Source organism: Nesoenas mayeri (assembly GCF_963082525.1).
Source record: "Nesoenas mayeri genome assembly, chromosome: 17".
NCBI lineage: Eukaryota > Metazoa > Chordata > Aves > Columbiformes > Columbidae > Nesoenas > Nesoenas mayeri.
Genome location: NC_137565.1, coordinates 1,073,402 through 1,086,939, shown reverse-complemented (window position 1 = coordinate 1,086,939; position 13,538 = coordinate 1,073,402).

The window sequence follows — 13,538 nt, the reverse complement described above, 5'->3', positions numbered from 1 at the left end:
ATGTATCCACATACCATACACGTGTGAACACACATATAAACTTGGATAAAGGTTAGATTGTGTCATTAAACTGGGTGTAGGATCCTTCAGCACATATCAGGATTTTCCTGCACTAGAGACACAAACAGAAATCAAAGCAAGAGCTCCAAACGTAACAGAAGACGAACAAACGGTGGATCACAAGGAAGAAAGCAAGACATTGCTGCTGATGAAAGATTTCATTTAAGCAAACATGCACTCTGGCTGGGGTCAATTTTTCTTGGCCTCACAACAAAGAACGTTTGGAAAAGTATGATGTGAAGGAAACTAACAGTCAAGTTCTATGGAGTTGTAACAGAAAGTTTTCCTCATTCATTTCAGAAATCACGGGTCCTGCTTCCCTCTGCACGTTTTCAGACTTGCTGTAACGGCAGCTCCGCGTACACACACGTACACGGCAGAACGCAGCTGTGTCCAGCTCCATCTCTCCTCGCAAACAAGTAAACTGAGCCATGATTTGCAAAAAGAGGAAATTCTCACTCTAAAATCAAGAGGTAAATAACGACTCTGCCCTACTGTTCCGAGCCAGGACGGCGCAGGCTGTCCCCGATCCATCACTTCCTCTCGCAGCATACAGAGCAGCTCAATTCGGGGAGTAAATCCATCATTTTCTCTCTCTGCAGTGTACAGAATACGGACTGCTCTAGTGAGTGACTGCTCCTTTATAAGATAAGGTTAATCAATAAAGATAATTAGACACTTCTGGTTAATACATCTATGTCCCTGAAAAAAGCACATAACGTCCTGACATCCGCTATTGAAACACAAGCAAACACTGGAACAAATCCAACTCCTATAAAAATGACCTGGCTGCATGGAACTGAAAAACCCAGGTGAATATTGTGCGGTTCACCCCAACCTGAACGTTTCTGAATCACAAGCTGCCTGATCTCCCACAGCCTGGGCAGGCGGTTAAACCTCTGTGTTCACCCGGAGCCATCCTAATTTTAGCGGATTTTGAGCAATTTGTGGCTGGCAATTTGTCAATTTGCCATCTGGCATCTTGGTAAAACCGGTTGGGATAAAACCCAGCTCTGGTTTTGGCATAAGGGTCCAACACACACAAAAACCAAGCACCCTTACAAGACTGGAGCCTTCTTCATTATTTTCACCCTTTTTGGACCATCTTTACACAGCAATTATAAAACTGGAGGTTTATTAACCTCATCCCAACCCCAAAACCTCTGCTTGCTCAGGCGTCCTTTGATGCAAATTGAGACTTAAGCAGGGGCAGCTTGTCCAGGGCACAAACTGGGTCACAAGTGCCCACATGGCTCCCTCAGAGAAATCCTCCCTCCCAATGGCTTCTGTGGCACCTACAGCTCTTATTTTGAGTTCCCGTGAGCCACACAGCTCGTCTGGGATCACTGCTCCGCTCTGACAGGGAGGCAACATCAACCTCTCCAGCTGACCCCGGGAATCTGCGGTGATGGACGGCCGGCAGATCACCCAGCTCATCTCCACTTGTCCCACTTCAGCGGAAGCTTTTCGCAAACAAGTATCGATCCATTGTTCCACAGTCACAAATCCTCAGGTAATTCTCTGTGAAAAGCAGCACTTCTCTTTGGGAGGGGAGGGGAACATTTCTTTGAACCAGAAGAGGGAGAAAGGGGAAAAATAAATAACGTTTCTGCAGCACCAGCAGGCACAGAATCCGCCTCTGCCCACGGAGCGAGAGCTCGCTCTCCCTCACACAAACTCATCTTTGACTTCCACTCTTCTGGTTAATATTTCAAGCCCAAGTAGGATTTGGTCCCAATATGCAGCCACACGCAGCAGCGGCTGGTCGGAGTTCCAGGGATCACTTGTGATTGCCCGTCAAAATATCTGAGAGATAGCAACAGCCTCAATGGAAGTGAAGAAGAGTAACAACGAAAACAACCCAAACTGAGCAGGAGACTCTGCCAGAGAAAACTTTCACAGGGAACAACAACTTTGCTTTTCTCCTTCACCATTGGAGTTACCTGAGCAGCCCTGTGCTGCCTGACACGACTGTCAATTCATTTTTAAGCTTGATTCTTAAAAGGAGATGCACCATTTCCAAACCTCCTGATCTGTCACATATGGAGATGCCATCTGATCTGTTACTGTCCCAGCGTGACCGTGTCACTCAGCTCCTTCCTTCAGGGTCTGCTGAATGCCGGGACAAAATGAAAGTGGCGATAGAGGAGGGAGGAAGTTCAGATCTGCTTTTCATTCTGCCATGACTAAGCAGATGAATAGGCAATAGATGCTTATTCTTAAGTACCATGTAATATTAAGAAGCATAAGAAGTGCATGTGAAAGACAAGTGTAACTGAAGGATGAATCACTCGCACAGTAACCAGCACGTTCCTTTATCTTCGTTAGAAGCCCGCAGTGTCTGCTGCCTGCCTGAGCCAGCTGTGCACAGATGTTGCTCACCAGAACAGGGCAGGTACATGGAAGCAGCCTGCTGAAACGCCCTGCCCGCGCAGAGAAACGAATCGCTCCACTTTTACATTGGCCCTGCATTACAGAGCCAGAATGTGCACATGGGAAAGCTCAGGTGCAGGATGAATTGGAGAAACATGATTGAGAGATGAAGTAATTACTATAGCTGACAGAGAAAATCATGTAGATCTGTGTCCCAAGGAAAAAAAAGTCTTATGGGGTGCTCTAAAACTATATTTATCTACCCACTAGATTCAGAAAGACGGTACAACCTTTTCCATGGCTTTTACTCTACCACCAGGTCCAGTCACAAAGCAAAACTTTAGAAAGCATATTTCTCACGCTATTTCTAGACATGGGGTGACCATTGCCACTGAAAAAACAGAAAGAAAAACTCAAAAGAGCGCTCTCACAGCAAAGAAAAGGAAGGTCTCACAGAGAAGATCCTAAATCCAAACCCTGGATATCACAAGTCGATTAGCAGCTTCAGCATGTGACAATTATGAGCCAGCCTCCCCCTGCGTCACTCCTGCCCAGCCTCACAGAGGTGATGGTCACTGCATCCTCTCTGGGTTATGGGGACCCAGCTCTTCAGGACACTGACGGTGCTGCTGAATGACCCTGTGGCTCTCGCAGCGTGAACCAAAGTCTGTGTTTGTTACTGCACAAGAAACAGGAATAAATGTAAAATGATCGTGAAGGGACATCAGGCAAAAGAACACTATATAGATGTTTTAAGGCCATTACCTTAAATCCATAATAGCTTTTAAGCTTACATAGACACTTACATTGGCAAATCTCTACTCTGGATAAAGATATGAAGATTGGAGTAATATATTTAGACCACTCTATACCTGGTTATGGTCCATGCCAAGTTCCACAGCTTTCACAGAATATGTACAAGACCTCTGAACACAACACAGTCTAGATAAAAGCATTTGCGAACAACCTTAAGCCATTCATGTGAGCAAATGGTCATAACCTGACAAAGCTTCCCAGATAGGGAAATGAAGTCTTAATATCAAATCTAAGATATAAGTCCTCTGATAAACCAAAGGATAACACAAAAGCCACGCTACTGCTGTCAAAACAGCATCGCCCTGAGAAACCTCCAGTGTTAAAACACAAGTCACGTTGGCCTCCCATTTGCAGGAAGGATCCTGGGCGATTCGGAACCTGCTCAGATTACAAACTGCCCTTTAGACACGGTGCTGCTGCTGCTTCAGGAAAGGTTCCACTGTCCTTGCCACCAAAGGAGCCGTTCTGATACCAGAGTAAGCCCACGAAGGTCAGATCACACCAATATAAAGCACATAAGACAGTATACTTGTACCTGGATTGCTGCTCTGACATGCTGCAGAAGGAAAATCTCACTGACAATAGTGCGTACTGATCAGCAGAGAGCTTGTTGATGACAAAAATTGGCAGTTTGTTAGCCTGGCCACCAAAACACATCTCAAAGTCTCCACAAGGAAACCTAATTGCAGCATGATAAACGCCAGTTGGTCACTCTGCCAACCCCCCCACGCTTCCAAGGGTGGCGTTTCCCACCCTGGCATCTATAACACAGTGATGCTGTGCGGCTATAAGGCAGAAGCAGAAGTGAAAGAACATGTGCATGATGCCAGATGGAAACAAGAGAATGCAGGGTGTACGTTGTCTATGAAATGGAGATGATCATAGACAGTGCAATTAGCAATCTGTGTATCTGCCTTACTATGACTCCCCAGGTCAGAACACTCATATTGGTTCGGTGCTGCAGAAAGCATTTCTTTGCTATTGCAAGAGGATATGAAGCAAAAAACCCTCCAAATAGTTCAGTCCTGCAAACATCTATCAATTAGTGGCAAACACAAGAAAACCTCACTACAATGATGATATTACTACAGTGAGGACTATGGCAAGAAAACTGCCCCACACCTACATTCAGTAGAAATATTTTCCTTTCAGAGTTAAGCGTACATGAATGTCACGCTTGCCTGCAGGGAACAGATTCCTTTAACTCCAGCTGAAGTCAAGGAGTTAGAACACTGCACATTTTTTTTTCACATCTTTGCTCAGTTAAGTCCATTCCCATCATTTCACTTGTGCCCCAAATGGATTTTCACGCTATTCTGAGAGCATTGCCTCGGGCCTGGCTCTTCGTAATGACGGCATCATTGACACCTCTGAAGTAAGGCAAGGGCTGTTCTGACCAGCAAACACACGCACTCAAAGAAACAAAAGGAAGCATGATATAAAAGCACTAAATTATGTCTCTAATTAATTTCCTACAACAAATGATAAGCACATTTCTAATAATTAACATTTCTGGCTTGCAAGCACGTATTGGCCACTTCATTCTTACGCAGCACAAGAATAAAAGCTGAGAGTAGAAAAGAAGTCAATAAAACCAAAAAGCCCTCAATGCTGAAAAAAAACAGAATGAAAAGGACAAGAGTACCTTCCATTGATGTGTAAAGCCCTATGGAGCTTTGCAGTTTAACCGGGTAGCAAAGACTTGCCCACCACCAGCTATCCTCAACCACTAGCACCTCACGCCTTTCACCGGTGCCCGTTGCTGTGGTGTTCCTGCAAACTCAGGCTGGTCCTGAGCTCTTTGAACAGGTCCGTGTTACATCTCTGCTGTGAGGACAGTGTGAACCCCTCACAGGTCTCGTTACATGCAGGCATTTGCTAACTACTGCAGATCCAAAGCTGTCAGACCTATGTGTGCAACCGCCACGTTGCAGTCCCCACGTCCTGTTAATTTAGAGCCTTGAGTGCAAGGCTACCGTCGCCTAATCCTTCTTTCTTAGTGATTTACAAAGTCCTAATACAGAATAAAATCAATGCCTGTCCCTAAAATTCTCTCTAATTTCTATTCTGCTGCTTTGTCTATGCACACTTTTTCCTCCTTTTTTTCTTTATAATAGGAAAGTGTCTAAATAGCTCTTTCATGTATTGATTAGGCCAGCACTCGAAGAAGAAGGGAGGTGATTGATGAACATACCTGTTCATTTAAAGTAGGTCTGAGGCAGCAGTGAAATTAGTTGCTGACTTAAGTAATTTAGTCACAAAATTATGCTCATGTAAGAAGCGAATAGAGTATTTCTGCTGTGCAGTCAGAAAGTCAACTTTTGATGCGCACAACAAAAAAAGAAGCAATTCTGCCTGTGTCTTCTTTACAGCAGCCTGGGCAGAGCAGTGAGGACCTAGGGGATTCATGCAGGAAACCCACAGAGTTAGGGGCTGGAACCCCCTGCTCTTTAGCCGGTGACGTGACACAGCAGCGGCCACCACCTCCTCTGCTCTCTGCATCTCATACAGCAGGGTTAGAGCAGCAAAAGCCTCAGTACAGATACAGTTACACCAGCAAAAAAGCCCTCTGTTTTCCTGGAGGATCTGGATTTAGCGTCATGTCCACTGAGAAGTTTACTGATGTACTTTAAACCCTCTTAATGAAGCAGCTGTTTGTGTCCATGAGGTAGTTTGGCTCGTACACTTGTACCACTTGTTATGCATAGCTGCACCACCAAAGACCTCCCAGCGTATCAAGATGCCCAAAGACAAGTACACAGGCCACGAGCAGACTGGGAAGCACAAGGAAACTCAAGTCAGCCCTCTCTGCCTTGCTTAGTCCTCTCAAAAATGACAAGCACTTCAGTTCCCGTGGCAATGAGGACGGAGCAGGTGTCTCTGTGCACACAACGCAGCGCTTTGCGCTGCACGAGTAGCACCTGAAGCCTCCTGAGCAGCCCCAGGTCTGGTGAGGGAGCCCAGGAGCGCTCCCCAGAGCCAGGGCTCGCTCAGCCCGGTGCCCGGAGCCCGCACACGCCTCTTATGAGCTTGTCAGCAGGCAAACCGCATTTCAGTAGAGGCAACCGGTGGGTCAATGATAATAAATCTTAGCAGAATTAGGTAACAAGTGAAAAGCGTGACTGGCGATCCTCTCAGCAAGTTTTTTGGAATACTGTATTTAAGCAGGATGGCTCTCCAGGTTTTTTTAAGCGAGTATACATATAAGAATTGAATATCATTATGAAAGAATATTTAGGCAAACTGCCATGGCAGAAACCCGGTGTTGGAGTGCATCTCCGCTCTACATACTTCAATTCTAAGTCTTATTAAGTTACCGTCAGGCAGAAAAAAGTGGCAAGTACAACAGCATAAAGACAAACAACAGCGATACGTCCTCACCGCAAAGGTGGCTGAAGCGGGCGCTGCCTTTGCTGCCTGATCCGCGCTGCAGCTCCCGCATCCCGCAGTCCCACCGCTCGGTGGCCAGAGCGCTGTTCTGTCACCAGCACTCTGACAAAACCGGAAAGAGAAGACAACACACGGTCCACATTCAAAATTCTTGTTACATTTTTAGGAAAACAAAGAACAAATCAAGAATGAGTTCATTTTTTAACCTTGGCATGGGGCACATCCCCACCAAACACACAGACATGTCATGACACCGAAGGCCAGAGAGGCACTGCAGAGGAATGATTATCTCAGCCCAAATTCCAGCATTCAGCTGCTGCTCGGGCTGCAGGACTGGAAAGTGCTGCCCCAGAGCGTCACCGCTCCTGCACCGCGGGGACCCGGTACAGCACCGCAGAGGGGACGGATGGGACCAGGGCTGTGACCCAAGGGAGCAGCGTTTACACTGTCAACCAGGCAATATATGCTATAGGAATGCAATAAACAATGACTGCAACCTGCATAATACTACTGCCTCTGTATCATTTAGTGTTTGGGTCTCATTTCTCCAAATCAGAAGCAAGTGGGCTGGCACGCACCTAGAATAAACATTTAAAACACCAAAGCAGAGACGACCTCGCTCTTCTTTCTTTGCCAAGCTCTTTATCTCTCTGCACTGCTAACCGGTCTGCTGCTTACAGAGTGGTGACAAACCCTCATCTTCAAAAAAAATACATAGATATATAAAAGATGTGGGGAAAGGAGGGAGCAGATATCCTTGAGATGAGATGATTCCCTCAAATGTTTGATCCCTCAGATCAAGCGCAGTGTTTTTCCTCCCTCTGTGCACGTGTGTGCACGCAGCTGCACCGGTTTACTAGCAGGTACCACAGCCCTTAGAATTCCTGATCACAGTCACAGGAGAATCACAGCACAAAGGAACAAACATTGCCCGTTAAAAGGCAGCCTTGAGTTGTTCTTTGCCAGTTTTCTTGCTTTAGGCTGACGCTTTGGTGTTCATACAAACCACTGAAGTCTCTTATCAGGGACAGCACAGCACAGAATTTGAAAGGGAAAAACACAGGCAATCTGAGTTTCCTTAGAAAAATATTAGAAGGCAAGCTTTGAAATGTCTTAATTTGAAACTTCTTTCTCTTCACAGTTATCTCTCCCTAAAAGCAAAATGATGACAGCCAAGTGACCAAAAAAGAACAAGGGAACGTTGAAAGGAGGAGGCAGCAGCAAAGGCTGAGCACAGAACGGACGGAGAGCAGCCCCGAGGAGGGGGGCTTGGGGCGTTGCTGGATGAGAAGATCAACGTGCACCTACAGCCCCGAAATGCAGCCACCCCCGGGCTGCATGCAGAGCAGCGCGAGCAGCAGGTGAGGGACGGGACCCTGCCCTCTCTGCCCCCCCCGCAGCACCGGAATGGCTCCGGACCCCAACACCATCTCAAAGGCAGCCGTAACGTTTTCCTGCTGTATGGACCTTCTTTCTAAAAAGATGTAGGGAAGGATGTGGGTTTTTCCTTTCCCCTGTCCGTACGGGCTCAGCTGCAGCAGCACCGACCAGGAGCGGAGACGCTGCCCTTGCCACACTTGTGTGATTTCTAGACACCACGCTGACTAAACCAGCACTAGAGTGTGTCACACACTTGCTTGTTATCCAACAGAACTCACATCGTGTCACAGCAAAGCATCTGACTAATTCAACAGCATGTAAGAAACGGAGAATTCCAAGTCCGCCTCATTATTTAATAGGTCTTGGAGTGTAAAATCATCGGATGAACTTGCTAAAAAGAATCTCACCTTTTAAACTCTTATTTGGAAGCCATTTTTGTTTTCAGGTAACCAAGAATCTCATCTTTTATTCGTAAGCAATTTGTTTTACAGCTGCCTGTAATCTCCCAACTTCCAGATTGAAAATCATTTAAAACCAAATGAGCTTCCCTGCAGATAAAATCCAGAATCATCCTGAGCTTTCGCAATAACAAAACAAAGGCAAGGTCGAGCTGAAAGGGAAGATGAAAAACAGAGTAGACCAGAAAGTCCCATAAAGTTCTGAATTAACCTTGAGGCCAGAAGCAATGGGCAGAGCACACGTTTCATTTTCATGGGCCATTTTAGAGAAGCGGGTGAGAGCAGCAGAGCACAATGTCTCATCCTGTCAGCACTGTGCACGTTTTCATGTGCTCTGGTGTGTGTGTCTGTGCTCCAGCTGGGCCCAGTGCCATCCCTGATTATACATTCACAGCTTCCGACTCCACAGCCAAGATTTCCAACAAGCTCAAGTAGCTTGAGGTGCCTCCAACGCTGAAACGTCCCAAGGCGAACAGCTTGGCAGCACTTTCACAAACGGCCTTTTGAAGGTTTTTCGGTCTGGATGCTCAAGCAGGCTGGTACCAAGTCATCATCGACTTGTGACAGAACCTGGCAGTAGCATAAGGCACATTTCCATATATATAAACTGCTGATGGAGTTGGTAGCTGGTTTTGCTTGAACATTTCAATAATATCTGATATCAAATGTAGGATAAGTATAAACCTGCCTCTCTTTTCTCCAGTGCTCAGTGTTTTAATGAACTGCACCAAACGCTCTGCAGGAGCACTCTGCCGTCTCACCTTCCAGCACCGCCCTGCGATGCCCCACGGCCGTGGGGGCTGCAGAAGCAGAGCCTGGGGGGTCAATGGAGCAGCAGTTCCCACTCCAACCGGCACAGGTTCCCATGAGAACCAGTGCGAGTGTGAGATAAGAGACTGGACACAGACCCAGCACACTGTCAGACTCCCCTCCTGAACACAGACCCAGCTCTTCGGGCTGTGGCTGCAGAATTTACTGCCCTCACCTCCGCTCCGGTTCACGCTGACTTTGAGAACACAAGGCAACCGCACGTCTTGTTTGTCTAATGCCAAACACTGACATCAATAAATTATTCACATTTTCTACTAATTTTTTACAGATTCTCACAGACTTGCAAGAGTCTTTCTGTGCGTGCATGATAATTGCAATTATACCCACCATCTGATTTTGTCACTTTTATAAAGTTCCCTACTTGAAAAAGTGCTTTGAAAACAACTGAAGTGCAAACATCCTTAATCGTATTCTCTTCCCCCTGTCCATGGAAATCCAGCAGTAAACCTCATCCCCGCTTAGGCTTCCAACATATATATGCTGCAATATATGTCCCTCTCCATGGCAGTTCAGCTGCGCTGGTTATGGTACCACGGAGGGAACCAAGCACCAGTGGCTGGGGAGCTGCTCACCCTCTTAACTCTGTGTTCTCTGGTAGCCTTTGCACATATAAGAAAGAGATTCATGTCATCTTTTCTGATGAATACACTGGAAAAATAGCTATTTCATTGGAGAAATAGGAGGCACCTTTGACACAACAATCAGGGGGGACAGCACAGAAAAAAGACTGTTAGGCAAGAGAACCAAAAGGACTTGCCCGGGAAGGGCTTAAACTCCCAGCACATTTTGTAAGGCTTTGCATATATGCAAATGTGCCCCTGCGCTTCTGCACATCAGCACAATGCAAGAGACTGGATGAGTCTCTGGGATGGGAGGAAAACTAACGCAGGCCAAAGGAACTCATGGACACACAACTATTCCAAAGAACTAGAAAGCACCCTTCTCTCTCCAGTTTGCAAAACATCATTGCTGACCACTGCCATGTGGGTTTGGGTTCACAGTTGATCTCTGCAGCTGTAGGAAAGCTGAAAAATAGGGTGGAAAACAGTTTTGGATGGATCCCAAGACAAATTGTTCATTTTTTTTCCAGGCAAAACCCACAAACAAATCCTGATGGGCTTCAAAGTGATTTAGGTCATACGTACTGCTCTTGCTTCATTTGTTTCTTTTTTGTTTGAGGCCATTACTTTTAGCATTTCAAAAATAATTTAGTAAGAATGGTTTTTTGGGGGAAAAATATTGAAAGTTAAATGCTATTTTAAATATTACCCTGAAAATACCAGGGATATAGGTGGGTATACCATAAGTTCTCTACAGAAAATTTGGTCCAATTTTATTTTTATACCCTATAACTGTCCCTCAGAAAAATTAATTAAGCCTGAACAATACAAAACAAAATCCTGTGTAATGTTCAAGGAACCTGCTGGGACCTATGTGAGCTACTGTAAGATCATTTAATGAGTACTCATTAAATTAACATCTACCCCCACAGCAGGTTCAGCAGTAAAGGACACGAGCAGAAGAGCTTCAAATGGCTTTTCCTGCTCTCGAGGCTCCCGCTGTCTCGTTTAGTTCAGGCAGCTGGATTTGGTGCCGCGCGCCCCGGGAAGCTGCGCCGGCTGCACAACGGGCTCACCAGTCTTGGCTCTTACTGTAAATTTCCAACGTTAAGAGGAAAAGGAGCCTCACCAGCCTCCAGCACAGCTGGCTCTGCAGGTGCAGATGTTCTGCACAGCTGGAGCAGCTCGCAGGGCAGCACCGGCGCATCCCCGCTCGCTGCCCCCAGCGGGACGCTGCCCAACCCGCTCTGCCACCCTCCACTCGTCTTCTTTCATTCTTGCCTTTCCCAATGAGCGCTGGTTTGGGGGGAAAACAACTCACTGGCTGAAAATGGCTCGTACCTTACAAAGCTTAGGCTGGAGCTGGAGGGATGAAACTGGGACAGAGATGCAGTTTAATCTTACAGTGTGTCTCATACGCTCGTCCGTTAATTAAAGAACAAAAAACCAACAAAGTTTTCCTCTTGTAGGTGATTCAGTTGGGCTGCTAGAGTGCTCTGGAGACCAATACGAACGTTTCAATGTTTTATAGCAATACTTAGATGAGCATAAAGAAATATGAGTTCAGTTTCGTGCTGACTCACCCACCCTGGGTAAAATGTGGATACTCTGCTTTGAACTCAGAATGGCTTTGTTTTCAGAGGCTCCCGCGCAGTGTGCTGACTGCGTAATGCACCTGCTTCAAAGGCACCTAAATGCACTTGACACTTGGGAAAGGCAAACAATTTGATCCATTTTTCATACTAAGGTACTACAAAATAACTCACCAAGTGCTCAGGATCACCCAGCTAGCACAGAATTGGCACAATGTGTAAGACAAATAATGGCATGCGAGGAGAGTTCACCACTACATCAAAGACATTGACTTTAAAACCAACCTCTCCTACCTCAGCTGGGCTGGACCAAACTCCAGCATCAGTTAAAGCAGCATCAAAAGCAAAGCTTATTCACACGCACAATGCTGCCAAATTACACTAAACTGTCAAAAGAAACAGTACGTGTCAAACAGATGCTCCTTACGCATGATAAGGAAGAACCAGCTGGTGGGTGGTTCCCAAAACGTCCTGCAGCTTCTTGGTTTTTGGAGAGCTTGATCCCAGCACGCAGCCTAACTAATCTGGAGATCACTGCTGCGGTACCAGCAGCTCTGCTAAGGTCAAGGTTAAGGACCACTGCTGGGTGCCCGACAGCCAGCGTAACAAACAGCCTCTTAAGGCACTTACAGCCACTATGGAGAAATAACAACAGCTGATGAACCTCATTTCATCTTTGTGTGCAAAAACAATTCAAGGGGCTGCTTTTTGGTGACTGATCACCTCTATTTCCCAGATCTCTGATTCTGGTCCCTGATTTCTCCTAACCTAGCTCAAAGTCTAGCTCAAATTAACGCCTGTAATACCCAAACCTCACCTTTAACCATATTTTCCCCAAGAACAAGCAAATCCTACCTGGCCACCACCAAAGCTAAGCTTGTTGCCTGTCTTAACTGATAGTCCGGCACAGCCATGTTGCTCCTGATATATTACCCCAGCGTTCCTCCTCGTGCCTCAGGATTCCCCAGGCGCAGAGCAGCTCGATGCCATTTCCAGCTGTGAGGGAACATGAATTACTTCCGAAAAGAGAAAGGCGTGGGTGGAACAGTAAGGAGCATCCTGTTCTCTAATGGTTACTTCCATTCAGCTGCTGAATCAGGGAACACTTTCAGATTAGTGCTGTCACTGTTTGGAACACGCTTCTTAAATGCTATTGATTTTTAAGATGATGAGTTCATTTGTGGAATATTTTGCCATTTACAATGTCTGAGATGAAGTCATTATCAGCTTTCTGGTGGCATTTGGAAAGCCATGTTCTGGAGAAGCAAACCCTCAGGGAATACGTGAATGCTGGGCCACTTTCCATTCTTCTGAGCATTGTTCAGCTAAGGAACACTTAGTCATTAAGCCACCTTTGTAACATATTCTACCGAGCGGTACAGTCAGATAGATTCTCACAATTCGCATCTGTAAGGTACTTAAAGCCACGTGCGGTACACACCAGCCCTCAGATGTCCGCAGGTGCTGGAGCCTGGGGGAGCACCCGTTCTCTTGTTCGCAAGGAGGCGGCTGAAGCGCAGCCCATGGCTGGGGCCAGGTGAGCCGCAGCACCGTTCACTAGAGCAAACGGGCACCCCGACACTGAAGATGTTTGTAGTTCTGAGCTATGGGCAAAACGGGGGTGCAACTCCAGCTGTGTCAGCTCTGTCATCCCGAGACGACTGTACTTCCAACTGCATAAGAAATGTGACAGGCACCCTCAGCATCTGCTCCGCAAGTGTCAGGAGTCCAGCAAGAGGGCTTGCTGTTTGCAAGTCTGCTTACAATTCAACCTGACTCAGGGTGAGCAGAGATCAGCTTATTTTTCTTAATCAGGCCCTCTACACACTGATGTGCACAAGCCAAAGCCGTTGCTGATGGCAGCACACAGCAGCAGGTCTGGTTATTTTAACCTAGGTGGACACGTGGAAGAGTCTGACCAGGACCGAGAGGATTTGCTCAGGTCAGTTGTTCACTGGGCTCTGGGTTAGATGATGGTTTGAACAGGAAAAATTTGCTCAGAACATTTCCAAATGATCTATAATGAAAACACAATCACTTCCCATACAAAAGCATGATCAGAGAGTGCAGGATGGCTC